At 30.3% G+C, this 13,269-nt stretch overlaps 1 protein-coding gene across 17 annotated transcripts in view; it reads left to right on the plus strand.

Moving 5' to 3' along the window:
• Nucleotides 1-1,491: 1,491 nt before the first annotated feature.
• LOC134683459 (troponin T, skeletal muscle-like) overlaps nucleotides 1,492-13,269 on the plus strand; it is a 31,195-nt gene continuing 19,417 nt past the window's right edge. For 4 of the 17 annotated variants that reach the window (XM_063542759.1, XM_063542764.1, XM_063542769.1 and 1 more), the window contains exon 1: nucleotides 5,939-6,080. The gene's annotated coding sequence lies outside the window, so the exon portion shown is untranslated. Of the gene's footprint in view, nucleotides 1,541-1,588; nucleotides 1,858-5,938; nucleotides 6,081-13,269 lie in introns of those variants that run through there. The other 13 variants (XM_063542767.1, XM_063542774.1, XM_063542765.1 and 10 more) reach the window with 11 other exon arrangements.

Consider the following 13,269-nt stretch of genomic DNA (forward strand, 5'->3'; position numbering starts at 1 on the left):
CCATAGACTTTTAACATGTCACACTCCTAAAGTTGTATGGTCAAAATCCTTGATCCATGTCTGATATAGATATATATATACTCCCAAAGATTTGTATGTCATGTGCTGCTATTTATAGGCACTTATATATTATTAATTCATATATTTTAACACATTTGATTCGTTAAGGGATAGTCACAAGTTAAACTATATTTTTGAAGGTAGAGAGAAAACGGCGGATAGCAAAAAGCATATTGACCGGCAAAAAGCATATTGCATGGTTATTTTTAGAATATCTAAAAACCGATACATACTTTGTGACATCATGTAATGAATTTCAGTATATTGTTTAACGTTTTAAAACACATGATAGCTGTGATCGATTATTTGACGTAAAAAATCTTCAAATACATAAGATGTTAAAAAAAAAAAAAAAAAAAAATGAAATATCAACTAATATGTTGTTATTGTCAAGGTGACAATATAATATCTATAAAATTCCAACAAACCTAAATGACGATTTTGATACAAATATGGTCGGAAATTAATAATATAACAAATATAGCCTTTGTATGAGATCAATACGGGATATATCGACCCAAAGAAGTATATCTGCCTCGGACTTCGTCCTCAGTCAATATACTTCTTTCAGGTCAATTTATCCTTGTATCGACCTTATACAAAGGCTATATTTGTATAATATTGTTAATTCCTATATTTTAACAAATTTGATTCGTTTAAGGATTGTCACATGTTAAACTATATTTTCGAAGGTAGAGAGAAAACGGCGGATAGCAAAAAGCATATTGCACGGTTATTTTTAGAATATTTTAAAAACCGATTTACCTTGTGACGTCATGTAATGAATTTCAGGATATCGTTAAACGTTTTGAAATAAATGATCTGTGATCGATTATTTGACAAAAATAATCTTCAAATACATAAGAGGTCAAACAAACAAAAAAATAAAAATAAATAACAACTAATGTATGTTGTTATTGTCAAGGAGACAATATGATATCTTTCAAACAAAATCAAAGGATGATTTTGATTCAAATATGCATATTGATAATGATCTGAAATTGATAATATAACAAATATAGCCTTTGTATGAGGTCAATATATCCTTGTATCAACCTCACACAAAGGCTATATATATTTGTATAATATAACATTACAATTGAAACAATAAAAAATAAACAATATATGACAAATTTGTTGAAATTGGAATATCATTTTTAATTTTTATAATTACTATTTTCTACTTAAACAATGTTCACCAATATTTATACTTGTAAATCTTTAATTTAAAAAATGAATTAAGATGTTCATAAAGTAATATTTATATAAATGATTAGACAATAATTAATTCCTGAATATTGTATGATTATTAGATTATGCAGATGATTAGCTTGATCTCTATCTGTTTGTAGTAAGACCAGCTGTGATAACCCCTCTCATGTTTCATCCAGATCTTTATATGGAATGCCCCATCAGAAGATACCTATGCATGTGTTGGAACATTCCATTTCAGTTGCAGGGTGGTGGATATACGTGCAAGGTAAACTTATCAAATTTATAACTTATTCTGTAGTTTCTTTAATATACTTCTTAAGTTTTTGAAAATTATTGTATAATTTTGTTTGAAGAAAAAGATCAAGTTATTAATTTTTGTACAGTTTTATAAATTGATTTTTAATATGTTTGTTTCTATGGAAATCTGAAACCCCCTTAAATTGGTGAAAGTATAAATAGACACTTCTGTGATGTATGAATCTTCTGCTGTTCTGTGTTTACAAGGCAACTCCTCTTCTTGAACATTCCAGCTTTTCACAGAAGTGATTTTCCTGGCAGCCATTTTGTTTTCGAGACTAGTAGGTAGGCTAAAACTTTGTTTACATTTTACATGATGGAAACTTCAAAAATTTCCAAAGTTTTGTGACAGTTTTTATCCTATCCCATTCTTGTGCCCACATATGTATACTAATACCATTTCCTGTGTGATTTTCCTGGTTTTGCCATGAGTTTCTGTAAAACATTGATGTCTTAGAAGGGGGAGGGGGAGTGTAACATTATACTATGAAAAAAATTACTATCCCCCCTTTATATCACTTTTACTGGATGATTAGGAGACATCATCCTGAAAGATAAGGTCATTATCATGATCATTTTATGCTTTTCCCTCAAAATGTCTGTCTTTTATCTATAAATGGCTTAACATACAAATCTGAGTAGCCTATAAAAGTGAAAAGACATTGTGTAAATAAATCACTATCCTTAAAATATGTCTCCGTCACATTTAAGAGTAAAAACCTGTCCACTTGAGTTCAATCAGGGTCTATTCTTAAACGCCAGAAGCAGATGTAGGGTTTCGGATCCCCCCTTTTTATGATGCTTCATATATGATAATGTTTATAAGTTAAACAGACCGGTATCACTCTAAAAGTCGCCTGCTTCCCAGGGGTCTCTCCCTGTTTTAAAATCTTTGATGATTTGCATCTGAACTCATAGCATTACATGAAATTTAGAAAGTCCAATGAAGTCAAATATAATACAGAGTTATAGCAAGCTACATTTTATATACAGAACACAAAGACAAAATGCAAAATTTTTCTGAAGTTTGACAACTATTTTGGGCACTGAATCGAACTATGGCACAATTTCTGTGTTTTCTATATATGCTATAGATGGCATCTTTTTGACGATATCCATAGATGCCAACCATTACGATTTTTCCATAGTTTTTCCGATTTTGCGATACAAACTACGCTATTACGGTCAAAGTCGAATAGTTACGGATTCCCAATCATCGCCGTTCAATTTTGTAAATCGCGGATTTTTATCATTACTTTTCCGTCCTGGTCCGGTATTTAGAAAATGACAATGTAATGTTTCGGGTTTCTCGGGAGTTATCAACCTATTGATGGGAACTAACTGACTTCCGAAGAGGAAAACTTGCATTTTATGAAGTAGCTTTCCCCCTTTCTCTACTTCTCCTTGACAAAACGAAAATGTACGAGTCGAGAACATCTAAACAATTAATGAATGGAATTCATACTACAGACAACATGTTGAACGACAAATTTTAGTGCACATCATTTTGCAACCACTCGTCAGTAATTTTTATTGGTAAATGCAAGTTTTTGAATGATTACTGAAAACTTTTCAAAAATCCGGAAAATTTGATAGTTTGTTACTGATTGTCTCAAAAGGGGTTGGCATCTATGCGATATCTAATGGTCCAGAACATGCAGGTCTTAAAATAAAGTTGTTAGACATCAGAGCAAGGTCATGTACAGAGATAAATGTTCTTGTTCCGTGGTGTTGGACCTGTCTGTCATGACATATGACTGGACAATAAATGGAAGTTTTAAGTGACCTTGACTGGCTAAACAGTCCTTGCACGGTCAGCCTATATGCATGGATAGTCATAAAAAATCTATTTATTCTGCATAATAAAGTCGCACATGAAAAACGTGTATGTGTTATCAATTAATTTACATATCACTTCTTGGCACAGACCGGTCAAACTTCTTAATTAATTGGGGGATCAATTAGATTTCTGCTATGAGAGGGGCTGACCTAACCCTTGAAATCCTACATTACATATAAACCTTATACGTCACTTCAGGCTTTCACCAGACTTGGGTGCCAGTTTAACTTAAGTACACAAACAAAGATATGATATCATTTAAAACAAGATTATAAATAGTCTTGACACATGTGAAATGTTAGCAAGAAAACAAGTTTAAAGATTGCAATTTTACATCATATTTTCTAAAAAAAATAAAAAATCACAAGTTATATTTAAGGGGGCTCGTGGGTCTAGATCATTTTTTTAATTTAATATAAGATTTCGCTAATTTTTTCTATACATAAACTTTGTCTTACACCTAAATGAATAATAAAATAAAAAAGAGGGGTGGGTCACCTATCATTTACGCTTACAATCTGCCTAGGAAAGAGGCATACATTTTTGTAAAGGTACTTTTTTCTGTTGAACTAATAGGAGAAAAAGAGGTAATATCGAAATAAAAAAAGACCTTAATAACAGAAATCAATTAAAATTTTAAATTATTGTAGTTAATGTATAGCTCATTTGAAAACAATAATAAAAAAATATAGGTCACCAATGAGTAAAACAAGATATTTCAATTCTAATGCCAAAAAAGGCATTTTTGCACCAAAGGGAGATAATTTGGAGCTTTTCAATGATATAAACATTTTAAAAATCATCTGGGGCCAAACCGAATCAATTTTTTTGGTCAATTTTTGTATCATATCATTAAGTAATAACTAATAGTCTAATAAATAAAAAAAATTATGAAAAAACAAATGTTTAATTTTTTTATGATTTTTTTTATCCGCGAGCATCCTTAAAAGAATACACACAATAATCTATAAAGAAATACTAAAAAGAGTATATCATGCTCTGCTTTTCAAGTTAAGCAAAACTTACATAAGTTACTTGACTTTCTAGCAGAAACTTGATGTAACAAATATATGTCGATTAACTTTTTAAGAAAAATCACAAGAATCTTCAAATAAAGACATGTGAAGTTCCTTTTCTAAAAATCTTTCCATTGAAAAATAAATTTATCATTGATACCAGGATTCAAATTTTTTTACATGTTGAGAAGACTCAGTGCATGACCTCCGAATCCAAAAGTTAAAAAGGCCAAATAAAGTAGAGAATAAGGATCCTAAAATTCAAAAAAGTTTTGTCAGTTACAAAGTATTCCTTGTGTAGAAAATCCTTAGTACACCTATTTCCAAAAATTTAAATTAAATATAAAGAGCAAGTTTGTCTTCCCATGTGTTTTGTAAACTTGTGCAAAAATTAGACTTGTATTCAGGCAACTTCACACAATATAGTCCTATTTACACATTTTAAAGGGAGATAATTAAATTTGCTTACCATAGTATACTGATAGAAGATTAGTAATGCAGGGTGAGGTTGTATCCTTTAACTATGAGTTAACTCAGCTTGAGTTATTTCTCTTGGCTACCAAGTTGAATAGCACACTGGAAATCAAATATCCATGAAAATGCAAGTTTTCCTAAATCCAAGAAAATTGTTACCAACGAAAAAAATGAATACTCATAGTACATGTAGTATATAAGGGATGAAATTAGTACAGTATAAACAAAATTATCCTTATTTTATAAAATGCTACATATATTATATATAATGTTTTATTTTCATTAAACTGGTCGGTTTAATTTGAATTTAATCTAAAGCTATTTATGTACCTCAAGGAATTGTATATTTAGCATAATCAAAATATACAATACCTATTTGTTAGCAATTAAAACCAATATAATCAGGTGAAATAGCTTGTTTCATGCATATTTCAATACCTCAGTTCCCTCTCAACAGTTTTTGGTTGTTTTCCCCTTTTAGCATTTGTTAAATTTCAGTTTTGGAAAATTGTGCAAAATTTATATTTTAACTCAAATAAGAAATATTTGGCATGAGTACGTGTTATCCTGTTCAATACAACAGTTAAAATTTCACACACCATTTTATTGCAGATAATTATCACAACTGGAAGTTGCACTCGTTTCATTATGTGTACAATCTTTAGAAACCTTGTAACCTCAAGTTTCTAAAAATTCTATAGAAACCCTAAATTAAAAAAAGAATGGTGCTTTGAAATACCCAAGATATATATATGCCCAGAAATATTGCCAAAATATTTTATTTAAAAAAAAACTTTACTGCATTGCATGTACAAAGATCCTAGATGTCTTTGGATTATTTTTGTCATTGGATTAAAATCAGATGTCTCAACGATACTTAATTATCCAACATTTTTTCCTAATTTTCCCCTGATTATTTAATTACGAACAAACATGCATTTGAAAAATTTGATAATAATTAAGAAAATATGAATAAATTGCATAAAATCCTCATCAAACAGTGTAGACAGATTATGGAGTGATGATTTTGCTATTGTTTACCAATCTGTTACCCCATGCTAATCCATTATCTCACCAGTAAACGGGAACCAGATGTTAGACACTTTGGGGGTCTAATCTGCTTATCTGTCCATTTTTCGATTTCCCTTCTTCACATTTTCATCTCAGTTGCTATTAGGGTGAGTTATTATTATTTATATGTATAATATGTTGTGAAATCAAAAGTTTTAACAGTAATTTTTATAATTAAAGAGAAAAAAAGTATGAATAAAGGTTTTAAAAAGAATGAAAGATTGAAATTTATAATATTTATTTCAGAAGCTTTTTCAGGCTTTGAACTATCTTTCAAAAGCTGGAGAGGTTATATTTAAAAGCATGTAAAAAAATTAAAATGAGACAATGATGACGATATATTTTGTAAATTATGCATTAATTGAGGACAGTGTTGACACAAATATTTATAAGGGGCACCAATAAGATACTAGATTAAATGGCAAATATTTGAATTCAGTTGAAATCACTTGCCCTATATATATATATATATATATTAACAGATTAACTGCTAGTAGCATACCCGTAGCCAGGGGGCTTCTGTTCGAATTGTGACTGTATAAGTCGAGTTTGTGAGTCCAACTTAGAAATTCCTTGGCCCGAATGCCTGTTGTTATTTATGTATAATTGTCATTTTGTTTATTTTCTTTGGTTACATCTTCTGACATCAGACTCGGACTTCTCTTGAATTGAATTTTAAATGTATGTATTGTTATGCGTTTACTTTTCTACATTGGCTAGAGGTATAGGGGAGGGTTGAGATCTCATAAACATGTTTAACCCTGCCACATTTTTGCGCCTGTCCCAGGTCAGGAGCCTCTGGTCTTTGTTAGTCTTGTATTATTTTAATTTTAGTTTCTTGGAAATTAGTATGGTGTTCATTATCACTGAACTATAGCTAGTATATATTTGTGTAGGGGCCAGCTAAAGGACGCCCCTGGGTGCGGGAATTTCTCGTATTTGAAGACCTGTTGGTGACCTTCTGCTGTTGTTTTTTCTATAGTCAGGTTGTTGTCTCTTTAAAACATTCCCCATTTTCATTTTCAATTTTATATATATAAAATTTGAAAGTCACACTAAATTTCTTTTAAAAGCTGACATGGTGGATTATTATTTTAAACTGTGTTGACTATTTTCTTTGTTTTTAGTGAAAATCGAGGGGTGATTAATTACAAAATAAGTACTTTGAGGCTTAATTTAATAAATACCAGTCTTACTAAAACAATTACACATTATTAATAGTATTGTACTTGGCTGAATTTCTGTAATATTTTACACAGTACTTAGTACTTGAAGGATTGTAGACATGTATCAAGTCTTATGGTATGTTATTAATTAGCTGTCTTTCTCTATATATTTGATACATGTGTAGATGATGCCAATACCTTTTTGTGCAGTCTAGATTTATTGGTTACAGTGCAATCTGGATAATTCTTCTCATTCAATTGGTTACAGTGCAGTCTGGATAATTCTTCTCGTTCAATTGGTTACAGTGCAATCTGGATAATTCCTTGTTTTACTGGTTACAGTGCAATCTGGATAACTTTCATTGTGTTAGTTTTAACATATTTATTTATAGTGGATTGGGAAACAAGTAATTGCAACTTCATAATTCCTTTCCACTTTGCAATTGTGAGTGCTGCCTTGTATTGGCATGCTATTTTTCAAAATCTACAAGGGTGTCTGATATGTCATGCACGAAATATGGCTCACTCTTAACAGTGGTCAGCCATTTTTTGTCCCCTTTCGAGGGACTATCATCATTTCTCAAGACTATACTCGCAAATGTGTCTAGCATGTCTAGGGAGAGCTGAAAATTAAGTACCTTTGTGCTAGAAGTCTGATGCGCTAACCACTACACCACAGCTCTCCTCATCGTGTTACTGGTGACTGGTTACAGTATAATCTAGATACATTTTCATGTTAACTCATATGGATGTTATTTGAACTGATTAAGTAGTATTTAAAGTTGCTATTCATGTACTAAGTTTTGGTTAATCAGAAATTAATTTTATTGAAATACTGCAGGTTCATTGAAATTAAATGGAGTACCAATTTTGAAGATTGATTGGAAAGCAGGTTTAAATTATATTTTGGAGTTTAGTATGATTTCCATTCACAGTGTTTCCATTATCTCTTAACAAGTTTACATTTTTGTTTAGGAACCCGCTGAAGTACGCCTCTGGGTGCAGGAATTTCTGGATGCAATGAAGTCCCATTAGTGGCCTTCGGCTGTTGTCTGCTCTTTGCTCAGGCTAATTCTCTTTGACACATTACCCATTTCTATTCTCAATTTTATCTAATCCTTTAAACATAATAGAATACATTTGTATTTATGGTTTCTAGCCAATGATGAGACCATTTAATAAGAATAGCAAAAAAATTGACACCTGCTTATATCAATGATTCAACAGTAGTTTTAATTGGTAAAGAAGTTATCCTATAATACTTTGTCAGTTCATATGGTACAGACACAGTGATGTCATTTCTCTTTTATTTGAATCAATCACAAGAAATTTTCCCATTGATGAGGGTCCTAGATGCAGGTGTTAAGAGAATAGAGCAAAAACCGGCTAACTTTGACTTTATGGTTTAATTTACAACTATGACTAATGGAGAATTGTCTCATTGGCACTAATGGTTACAAGAGCGCAATTATTCATAATGCTTTTTCCATAGGATACCACTAGTGTTCCGTATCTTTTTTCTCGAAGACTACACAAACTAGGGAAAAACGGGAGGCAGTTCCTGTTACTAGAAATACTAGTTTTGCATTACAACCAAAAAAATATATAGGGTCATGCGGCTCAAATTGACCTAAAATGCAGTTGAAAAAAATCGTCTACTTTTTTCGCTTAATGAAAAAGGCAAATTTTTAATGGCTCCGACGTGCAGAAATTGAAGATATTTTCTATACTTCGTAAAATGTGAATATGATTTTCGGCAATTTTTAAACCTAATTGAATAAGCTTTCTATTAAATGTAATTCCAATCCTGTATCAACCAATCAGAAGCCGTATAGGATTCTATTCTGAGTACCATCTTGGGGTAAAAAACTTGGGGGTAAAAAACTTGCCGGTAAAACGTAAACAAATAATTGCGCTCTTGTAACCTATAACCACATCTTCTAATATATAAGAAATGAAAATATAGAAAAATTGACCAAAAAATTATGAAAAAATGCTTTGATGCTGAAATATAACGAAAATAGATAATTTTACCCAAATAATTAAAACAATGAATAGGATAAAAAATAACCTAAATGAATCATATATGTAGACCCCCATCCATATCATGATTAATTAAAGATAATTCAAAGAAAAATGATACCTTATTATACACATATTACATAATATGTGTTCACTGTGGAGATCAGCAGTTTGACAGTTAGTTAATTAGCATCATACTAACGAGAATGTTGAATTGTTTATTTATATATCTTAGTGTGGGAGGAACGGTCTATTAGGCTTTCTTTCATCAAGTGGAAAAGAAATTAACGAAGGTTAGGATTTCCAAACATTTGCATATTCTCGGTTTGTTCATGTTGTTTCAGTGGAAGGTTTAAAGTTTACTAATAAGATATGGAGACTTGATAATTGGGATCGTGTCTACTCTTGAAAATTGACATTTTCATTATTTTACATTTTATTGCTATACAATCTTTTCATGGTCAATGATGGTAGTATTATTTTGACTACACTACTTCCATGTTCAAATGTTATATAATATAACTTGACTAGAGATTTATTACATAAGGCAGAAGGGGAGGGTAAAGCTAATGGGAAAAACCACATTCAAATAAAAAAATATATAAGAAAAAATCTATCACAACTTTGATGTGCCTTTATACAGTTATTGAGGCTGTGTAAATGTAAAAGTCTTCATATTTCTGCTGTTTGTCAAAATTTAACATCTTTCACTTAGCAATAATTGAATTGCACCAAGAATAAGTATACAATACACTATACAAATCCTTGATCGCACTTAAAATTTCACCAGTGATTCAAGCCAAGATGATGATTCATAAAGTGTTTTAAAGACATTCCTTCAGGTTTTATAAACAAAGCATATATTATATATCATGTGAAATTAAATAAGAAGCCAATAGTGAAGTCTGTTTCATCAGTATTGTTTTGTAATGAATATTATTGCTATTGTATTGTCTATTGTGTGTGTAGTTTGTTACTTGACATCTCGATCCGACGATAGCGATTGTAAAATCTTGAGAAACTAGATAGTCAGTTGAATGTTTCAGTAAAAGTTGATAGTCAAAATGAAGATATCATTAGAACATGAAGTTATGTATCATATGTCTAGAATGTGATCAATATTGGACCCCCCCCCCCCCCCCCCAAAAAAAAAAAATATTAAACTAAAATGAATATTTTAGTAATCTTATATCTTAACTGTAAAACTAGGATGGAGAAATACCATGCTAAAATTTTCCTCAATACATAAAATTAAATAAGGAGTACTATCCACCAGAGTTCAAATGACCTGGATATAAGCAATACCATATAGTAGCTTCTCTTCAGCTGTCAAAGATAGCTAACTCATCATCTCACATAATTGTTAAAGACGCAACACTCTCTACTGGTAACAACAACAGGTGCGAACGATTATTATCACGATTGTATCATACATGTAGATACCAAGTACAAATGTAATAACGAAAATCTAGTCAGCAATTATTCGATAGAATGCACCAGATATTTTCCTAAAGCTTTATAATTAATATATCTTTATTGCAAAATTACACCTATAAGGGTCAAACAATACAAACAAACAATTATACATTTTAGTACAATGAAATACAATACAATATAATAGAAAATATTTTAAGAGTTCAAATTATAAATTTATTTATAAAACACAATCATGAGCTTGTCTGACATGGGTCTGACCCCCTCAGTTCTAAAGACTGCTTAATGAAGACTCCAATATGTCAAACAAGTTCAGGGATGGGGTTAGAATGTGTTTTAGTTTATTAAATGCATCAAGATGTTGTAATAATGGTACATATTGTTTTAGATAAGCAAAAAAAAATAGAACGCAATGATATGTTAATGTTACAATACAACAAGAAATGAAATTCATCATCTAGGACATTGTAATTTCCAACATTTTCACTTCTGGATCTCTCAAGAGAATTGTTATACTTGTCGAAGTGTTTCTGTAGAATAACAATGATTAAAAGGTATTACATGCCAGTGTTTTTTAAAAAGGTAGACTTGACAAAAATGCATCAGGATTTTTCCTCATTTTTTGCCAGATTACTTTATAAGAAGATATATTACTGTCAATCAACCAGGGCTTACAAAAACTCATTAACACTTATAACAACATTATATATATATATCTTTCTTCTTTAAATAACATTGTGCTTCTATAAATAAATAGAATGCATTTTTACAGAGGCATAAAAGTTTGTGGAAACAATCTTATAATAAATCACTTGCAGAGGAGGTGTACTTTTTTACATTATTTCATTCATTATAAAAATATATTACACTAAAAGGTTGTTCAGTTGAAAACCTCTTTTGGTGGTGGTTTTTTATGCTGACTGTTGGAAATTGATGGAATCACTCAACAATCCCTCCCTGAAAATTCAATAGATAGTATCATGAATGAGTCATAACATTCACCCTATATAGTCCTTTTTAACACATAACAAAAAGGGGATATGGAATAAAATAGTTGAAAAATATTGACTATCATGGGTAAATACTTTACAATTAGTCAACCCCAAATTCACCTTTTCAGAATCTAAAGGACTATGGGTAATCTCATTGTTCCTACACCAATATGAAAATAACGTTTTATCATTGGCTCAATTTCCATTGTTTAGAAGGTTTTAGTGTAAGCTTATGAAAATATTACTTAGAATACATTAGATTCTGAATTGCCTAGTAAAATATAGTATATTAAGGTGGTACCCAACACTTTCACTAAAATTAATTTGGCTCCTTTAATTTTCATAAAATTTTGTCAAAGTATTTACTTTGACCCTTTAACAAAACTATAAAAATTTCAAAAAAATTGAACCAACCGTTTTGTCAGAAAAATTACACTGGTTATATAGCAGTTTGACAAACACCAATTTTGATCATTGAGGAGCTTTATATTCCTTTTACAAGGGTTACACTAATGTCCTGACAATGACCTGACAATGTCCTGACAGAAATGTAAATGCTTAATACTTTTTTATTATTGGAAGGATTTACTTGAAATTTGGAATCAAGCAAGATGAGAACTTATATTTAGTAAATAAAATTTAAAAAAAATAAAAAAATATTTTTAAGAGTTAGAAAACTTGACCTGACCAACTTGACTTTGAAACAACTAATGTCCTGACTGATATGAAACGGCTAAAAAATGTTATATTATTGACAGGATAGACTTCAAATTCGATACCAAGGAAGATTAATACATTTGATACAAAAATATAAGAAAAAGTAAGAAAAAAAATATTTTCAAGAGTTAGAAAACTTGACCTGACCAACTACGTACTCCCGTGACTAATGTCCTGACCGATGTAAAATGCTAATAACTTTTTTGTTATTTGAAGGTTCGACTTCAAATTTGATGTCAAGGAAGATTCTAACATTGAATACAGAGATATTCAAGGTAGATTATAATACTTAATTTATTGATGCAAGAAAAAGATTAAAAAAGATAATTTAAAGAGTTAAAAAAGTTGACCTGACCAACGTTGACTCTGCTCTGGCTATAATGTCCTGACCGATGCAGAAAACTTTTTATTATTAAAAAAAATGACTCAAGTTCCTTACCAAGGAAGATGATAGCAATAAGTTGGGAATTTATGAGAGAGAAACTAAAACGCTGGAAAAAATTTATTTTTTATATTTTATAAATGTTAGAAAACTTGACCTGACCAACTTGATATTTGTCATGATAAATGTCCCGACCGTTATAAAGATATCAATAACCTTTTTGTTATTTATTGGGATATTACCAAGTTAGGTATCAGGGAAGATTACAACACTTACTATAAGCATGTAAAAAAATATTTTAAAATTGACCTCACCAATGTTTACATTGTCTTGCAATGTTCTGACTGATGAAGAAAAGACAAATATTATAAAACTGTTTTTTCTCTATCTAAAGACAGAATATACTTATATTTTTTTCTATTTAAACATAGTAAAGAAAGAACTTGGATGCACTTTTTATTATTCGTAATATATGTGTATAAGAAATGCAAAAGACAGTGACATAATAAAATTATATTTGTGTGTGATTCTAACATAATTTTACTTTGAATGCTTGTAAAAACAATATATCGAAATCAAAAGA

The sequence above is a fragment of the Mytilus trossulus genome, chromosome 9 (genome assembly GCF_036588685.1).
Source record: "Mytilus trossulus isolate FHL-02 chromosome 9, PNRI_Mtr1.1.1.hap1, whole genome shotgun sequence".
Classification (NCBI taxonomy): domain Eukaryota; kingdom Metazoa; phylum Mollusca; class Bivalvia; order Mytilida; family Mytilidae; genus Mytilus; species Mytilus trossulus.